This window comes from Rhineura floridana, chromosome 1 (genome assembly GCF_030035675.1).
Source record: "Rhineura floridana isolate rRhiFlo1 chromosome 1, rRhiFlo1.hap2, whole genome shotgun sequence".
In the NCBI taxonomy this organism is placed as follows: domain Eukaryota; kingdom Metazoa; phylum Chordata; class Lepidosauria; order Squamata; family Rhineuridae; genus Rhineura; species Rhineura floridana.
The window spans coordinates 25,868,321-25,875,017 of NC_084480.1; positions in this window are offsets into that span (position 1 = coordinate 25,868,321).

Below are 6,697 nucleotides of genomic sequence, written 5' to 3' on the forward strand. Positions count from 1 at the left end.
TTTGCCTCTTCTCTGCATAAAACATTTTCCTCTATCAAATGTTACACAATACCCAGAATCCACCAGTTTTTGAACTGATAAAATATTATGAGCCAATTCTGGAACAAACAAACATTCTGACATTATCCCAAGTTTATTAAATCTCACCAGTCCTCGGGCTTCCACCCGTTTCTGTGATCCATTTGCAAGTTGCACAAAATCTTGCACTTCTTCTGAAGCATAAAACAAACTTCTGTCTTTGATTAATATATGGCTTGCCCCGGTGTCAACAAGCCAGTTAACAGGTGCTAAATCTTGAGACTTCTGTTTACAAACAAAGTTCACACTTCCCTGCTTCAAGCCTCCGTCCCTGGAGTTTCGCTTGACTGCACAGTCTTTTCGGAGATGCCCACGAGCCCCACAGGCATAACAAGCCTTTAACAGCTGCTGGTTGTAATCCTGTTTGCTTTCGGCTGCCTCCTCCGGTTCGGCACTTTTCTTCTCCTTGCTTCTGACAGCTTCCATCAGCTCGGCTCTCTGCGCCTTCTGCCTCCACTGCCATTCCTGGGACAAATCCTGCAACGCATCCCACATCTGTTTGGCCGACGGCTCATCTCTCACACACATCAGTTGAGAATTCAATAGAGCCAAGATTATAAACGCCTGCGCCCTCTGATCTTTGCGCTTCCAGGCCGCGGTCAATACCGCCGGGGGTGGTTCATCTACAATGTCCCATAAATCCTCTGTTATCAGCAAAGCCCGCATCCTCGGCTTCCAGCTGCCATAATTCTTTTCTGTCAATCTTTCCATTGGCAAGCCTCCCCCAGAGAGGTTTACAGCCATGTTGCTCACCTCCGTCTGGTACAATCAATCAAGCTGCCCTCTGGAACTCCGTCTGCCATTCAGACCAGCAACATACTCCCGTGTAATGCGCTGTGGATCTGGGCCCATAACCCCTGTTGACGTGTGTGCGTTGTTGCGTGAAACAGCATACATTACGTTGGAGTTAAGTTGAGCAAGAAACTTTTTCAGAGCATTAGAGCATGTTAAGAGTCTTTATTAAGACATTACGGCCAAAGGCTTAAGAGTAAATACATGTAGAGTTTCTTCAGTCACCCCCCCTTCTGGTACATCTCTCTTCAAAAGTAAACACAGAAGAGAACCTCTCAGTTCAGAGGCAATACACAGAAGAACAGCCTCACAGTTCAGAGGCAATATTCAGAAGAACAGCCTCACAGTTCAGAGGCAATATTCAGAAGACACAACTTACAGACTCTGTTAGAACTTTCCCAGTTGCTATCTCACGTTACCATGACAACCGCTGGCCTTGGATGTCTGCTCACTCTCAGGCCAAGAGATAACAGTTACTTCTTCAAACTTGCAGGCTTTATGGAAAACAACTAGAGACAGTAATGCCCATGGGTCATGGCTGACTCTGGCTCACTCACTGTATCCACAGTGTGCGGAATTGCACTCTTTAGACGATCGATTTTATCTGCAAAGTGCTTTGCAAACTCATCACAGGAGGTTTTAGAATGTCCCATCGATTCCGAAGCAACTGGACCGACCAGGCTTCGGACCACTTGGAACAGCCTCCTGGGACAGCACTCTGCGGACACAACAGAGGCAGCATAGAAATCCTTCTTTGCTGCCCTTATTGCCACACGGTAGGCTGCTGCAGCTGCTCTAACCCGTGTCCTATCGTCCTCGGAGTGAGATTTCTGCCACCGGCGTTCTAGCCGTCTCACCTCCCGCCTCAGAATTAGCAGCCGTGGAGTATACCACGGTGCTGTCTGAGTCCTATTCTGGGGGAGAGGGCGTTTCGGAGCCGCCCGGTCTAATGCCCTGGTGATCGCTTCATTCCACTCCTTCACCAGGGAGTCGACCGAGTGCCCGTCTGCAGGCTCCATAAAATCCCCAAGCGCATTCAGGAATCCATCTGGATCCATCAAATGCCTGGGGCGGACCATCCTAATGGGTCCTTTGCCTCCACGGAGGGTGTGTGGCATCGAAAGGTCTACTCTCACCAAATAGTGATCTGACCATGACAAGGGGGTAAGAGATGTAGCCCCCATTTTCAGATCACTCCCCTCCTCTCCCAAGGCAAATACATGGTCAAGTGCATGACCAGCTACATGGGTGGGACCCATGGAAATAAGGCGCAGTTCTCAGGAAGCCATGGCTTCCATGAAATCCCGAGGTGCCCCTGTGAATTTAGACAACTATTGGTGTCCGTATGTGGAAGCCAGCACCTAGCACACCTGATCTCAGCAGCTTCATGCTATGCGCCTTTCTTTTCTCTGCCCATTTCCTCCCTGCCCCTGGGTCCCTCATCACCTTAAGACTTCTCCCCTTGCTCATCTCCTCCATTTTTTCAGGGTCGCCCCACACTTTCCCATCACTCACTTTCAGCTTCCTACCCAGCCTCTGGGTTTAATTTCTTCCTTTGCTTTTGTGTGTATATAAATCATCAGGAAACATCAAGGTGGTGGTATGTGGGTTGCTCCGTATACTACTTCTCTGTGCCATTTTTAAACATCTGGCGTAACTTCAGCAAAACTGTCTGCAAGAGACAAAAGCACAATGCTCAGGCCATTTGGGCTGGTGCAGCTTGGTTTGAAACTCCTCATCCTCCTTTTTGCTGTCATGCTCTGTTGCAACTGGTGAACTGAATTCAGTATCTGTCATGCAGTGTGGTCCTGTGGAAATGCAAACAGAACATACCAGGCCAGACTCTGTTCAGCTAGCCCACTGTTGTGCACCGCTCTGGCTGGCAGCTAGGGATGGATGGCTCTGTAAGTTTCAGTGTCTCTCACTTTCTAATTTTTCCAATCTTAAATTCAGTTCATTCTTCTGCAGCAATCTGCAATTTTTTAAAACAAAAAATCTTCATGAAAATCCATCAGTATTTTAATGTGAATTATTGGTAAACCACCTTTGAATACCTCTTACCATGAAAATCCTATGAATATATATGTAAAAAAACATTCATAGGGTCACCATAAGTCATAATCGACTTGAAGGCATATAACATTGTTGTGATCAATATTTTTATTTATTTATTTATTTATTACCCACTCTTTACCAAAAGGCCCCAGGGTGGGTTACAACAGTTTTAAAAGACATCATTAAAAACATTTTCAAACAACCTAAAATCATATTTGGAATTACTCCTAATAAACAATTTTCCCTAATACAATGCATTTTGTATGTTATTTTCACAAATATATGTATTTTGATTTAACTCAGTATTGTCTACACTGACCGGCAGCAGCTCTCCAGGATTTCAAACAGGGAGTCTCTCCCAGCCCCACCTGGAGATGCCAGGGATTGAACCTGGTACCTTCTGCATGTAAGGCAGATGTTTTACCACTGCGCTATGGCCCTTCCCCAAGGAGGAAAAGCCTACAGCAACTGGTATTCTCAGGTGGGGTCCCATCCAAGTACTAACCAGGCTTGACCCTGCTTAGCTTCCGAGATCAGACAAGATCAGGTGTGCTCAGGATGGTGTTCAGGGCAGTACGACCAGTAATGTCATAGCATTGCAGGAGCATCTCAGAACAACAGATAAAGCAGAATAAATCCACCACTAGTGCACTATTGTTGTGTCAAGAAAATGTCGCAGAATGCACCCGCGATAAAACACCAGTCTGGAAAGGCCCTAGGGTAAATGGAATCTTGCCTTGTTTCTTGGGGGATGGGGGGTGGGCTCCTCTGCCAGTTTGAAATCACTGATCGAGAGATGTTCCCACTAATGACAGCTTCTGATGAGCATTTACCACTTTCATTTTCCTGTGCTTCCCTGGGCACCCATATTAAAACAGCAACTAATGTGGGGGAAATGATGCCAGTCTAGATGTATTGCCATACTGAGAACTCCACACATTTTAAAAAAAACCTCACCCACCAACAACTGGCATGGTGAATGGGCATCGAAAATGACCTAATGCAGCTGACTTGAGAGATGTTCCCTTTGGAACTTCCCCCATCTTTGTGTGACACCAGTGACCGCTTCTTATACACCCGCACTGAGGTTTTGGTTTCTTAGAATTCCCAGGCGATGCTGGTTGCGAAGCTGCTACTATGTTGCGCTGCAGCCAACTCAGAAGGGACAGGAAGGGGGGAGGCATGAGTTTCAGGCGCCTCCGCAGCCAGAAGAAGCAGAGTTGGGGATTGTTGTGTCTGAGCAGGATCGTGCGGGAGGGGGGCAACCTGCTCTCCAGCCAGATCCCACGAGTAACACCCTTTCCGAGGAGCCGAGCGCACCGCCCCCAGTTGATGCAGAGGACTTGTGGGGGGAAGCTTCAGAGACAGTGCCAGCTCCTCCCTTGCCAAGCAGTTCCCAGGAGGATTCCAGTGTGGCACCGCCCCCTGACCTCGAGCCCGTTGCTCGGGAGCAGGTGTCTTCAGATGAGCCGTTGGATGCGCGTCCCCTGTCTCCTCGTTCCCGTTGCCGCGAGAAACGGACAGGGCAAAGACAGGAATTACGAAGGAGTCAGAGATTACTTTCGAAAACATTTCCTATATAAGCCTGCCGCTCCCAGTGGGGGGTCGTTGAGTCAACTTCCTTCACACGCTGCAGAGCATGTCTAGAGTATAGTTAGGGACTCTAGTGAGTTAGCGTAGGGTTTCCTATGAAGCGCAATGCCTTTGATGTATCCATTACTCTAATAAAACAAGATTTACTTGCACACACACTCCAGCCTCATTCTTTCGGCTCTGGATGGGACATACTAACAAATAGAAAACAAATGTAGTGATACTGGAAATTTTTTGTTTGTTTCTTTGTTAATTTGCGCATAAAATTTGAGCTTTCACACGACATAACAGGTAGCTCTGGAATTCTGGTGAAATGTAGTGGAAGTTTTGCGCTAAATTCCGCAATAAATGATACCGGAAAAATTCCGATAGCAAGGCCGGGGACACGGAAGATCGTGGGAGTTTTGCGCTAGCTGCCGCTGCTCAGGTGACAGCCATCCCCGCAGGCAGTGCGTTCCGGCCCTTACCAACAGCCCTCCCAGCATGCAGTGCGTTCCCGCCCTTACCAACGGCCCTCGTTGTGCATTCCAGCCAATCCCAGCTTCTCCTGAGAGTGGAGCCTGTGCTGCAGAGCCTGTGCTGCTGCACTGCTGTGCCTGTCAGCTGATCGCATTTGCGCCTCTTTCAACCCCCACACGCACCGAAAGAACAGGCCTCAAACCAGTTCATCCGGTGTCACATGAGGCCGAATGGGGGGGGGGAGAGAAAAACTGTGCTCTGTGTGGACGACTGTTGCGCAAAATGCCAGTATAACAGGTACTGTAGTGTGAAAGGGATTTTTTAAATATGGAACGAAGCGCTACCTTCTTAATCCGGAAAACTAGCACTATTAGCCCCATGTGTGAAAGCACCCAGAGTTACACTCCCCCTATCTCTCTCCCGACAAAGGTCATCATACAGGGCGACCAAGGCTGTTTCTGTGCCAAAACCAGGCCTGAACCGTGACTGAAATGGATCCAGATTATCGGTCTCATCCAAGAGTGTCTGGAGCTGGCCTGCAACCACTCGTTCCAGGACCTTGCCCAGGAATTATCATTTCAGACAGATTTAGTGGGCTAGGTCTGGAGCTCCTGAGTAATTTGTTGGTATTGCATTGGACTAGACTCCTCTCTTACTGGTCTAAGGCTGTAGTCCTATGCACACTTCCCTGGGATTAAGTCCCATTGAGTTCTGCGTATACTTCAGACTTGGATAGACACTGGATTGCACTGTGCACTATAATGCAGCACAGAAATGAAACATGGAAATTCACTGTCTTATCAGTGACTGCACTGACTGCATTGGGTCCTTTTTTGAATAAGGTTTCTTATCAGTGCAAGGAGCTAGCACAGTGATGGGAAGACCTGTGGCCTTCCAGATGTTGCTGAACTACAGCTCCCATCATCCCTGTCCATTGGCCATACTGGCTGGGGTGATGGGCATTGGAGTCCAACAACATCTGGAGCAGGGGTTATTAACCAGTGGTCCATGGACCCTTAGAGGGACCATGCATGGGCTTCAGGGGGTCCATGAACTGGGAAAAATCAATTTCTAATGCAATAAAAAAAATGTGCACAATTTTGTGTTTATGTGTTTATAAACATTTTTCTAGGAAGAAGGAGCTCCATAGTTTTCATCAGATTCTCAAAGGGATTCATAATTCAAGTAAGGCTGATCTAGAGGGCCACAGGGTCCCCATCCCTGGGCTGGCAGGGTGAGATGAAGGTTTGATTACAGTGATATGTCCTTCCCCACTCTTCAGTTGCATGGGCACAGTGGGGCATGCTTTGAGGGAATGGTGTTTTTAGGAGAACTTGAGGTCTAAGCTAGATGTGGTGTTAATGTCAGGACTGAAAATTACACCATGTTGCTGGTGCTACCACTGGGCACTGCCCAGCTGGCATTGACCCATGATAGGGCCTTCTTGGTGGCAGTCCCTTTTGTTTGCAGAATGCCCTCCCTGGTGAGGTCTGTCTGTTTGCCTCATTGTTAACTTTCAGGAGGAAGTTTAAAACATTCCTGTTTACCCAGGCATTTGATAATTGAAAGTTATTGTTCCTGGCAACCTTGCAATTATTCGCTGTGAGGATCTATGACTGTTTTAAAATGTTTTTAGATGCTTTTAATTTTTTTAAAAAAATGTTTTTAATTGTTTTTAAATGTTGTAAGTATGCTTTTATTTTATTCTTTGTATTGGTTT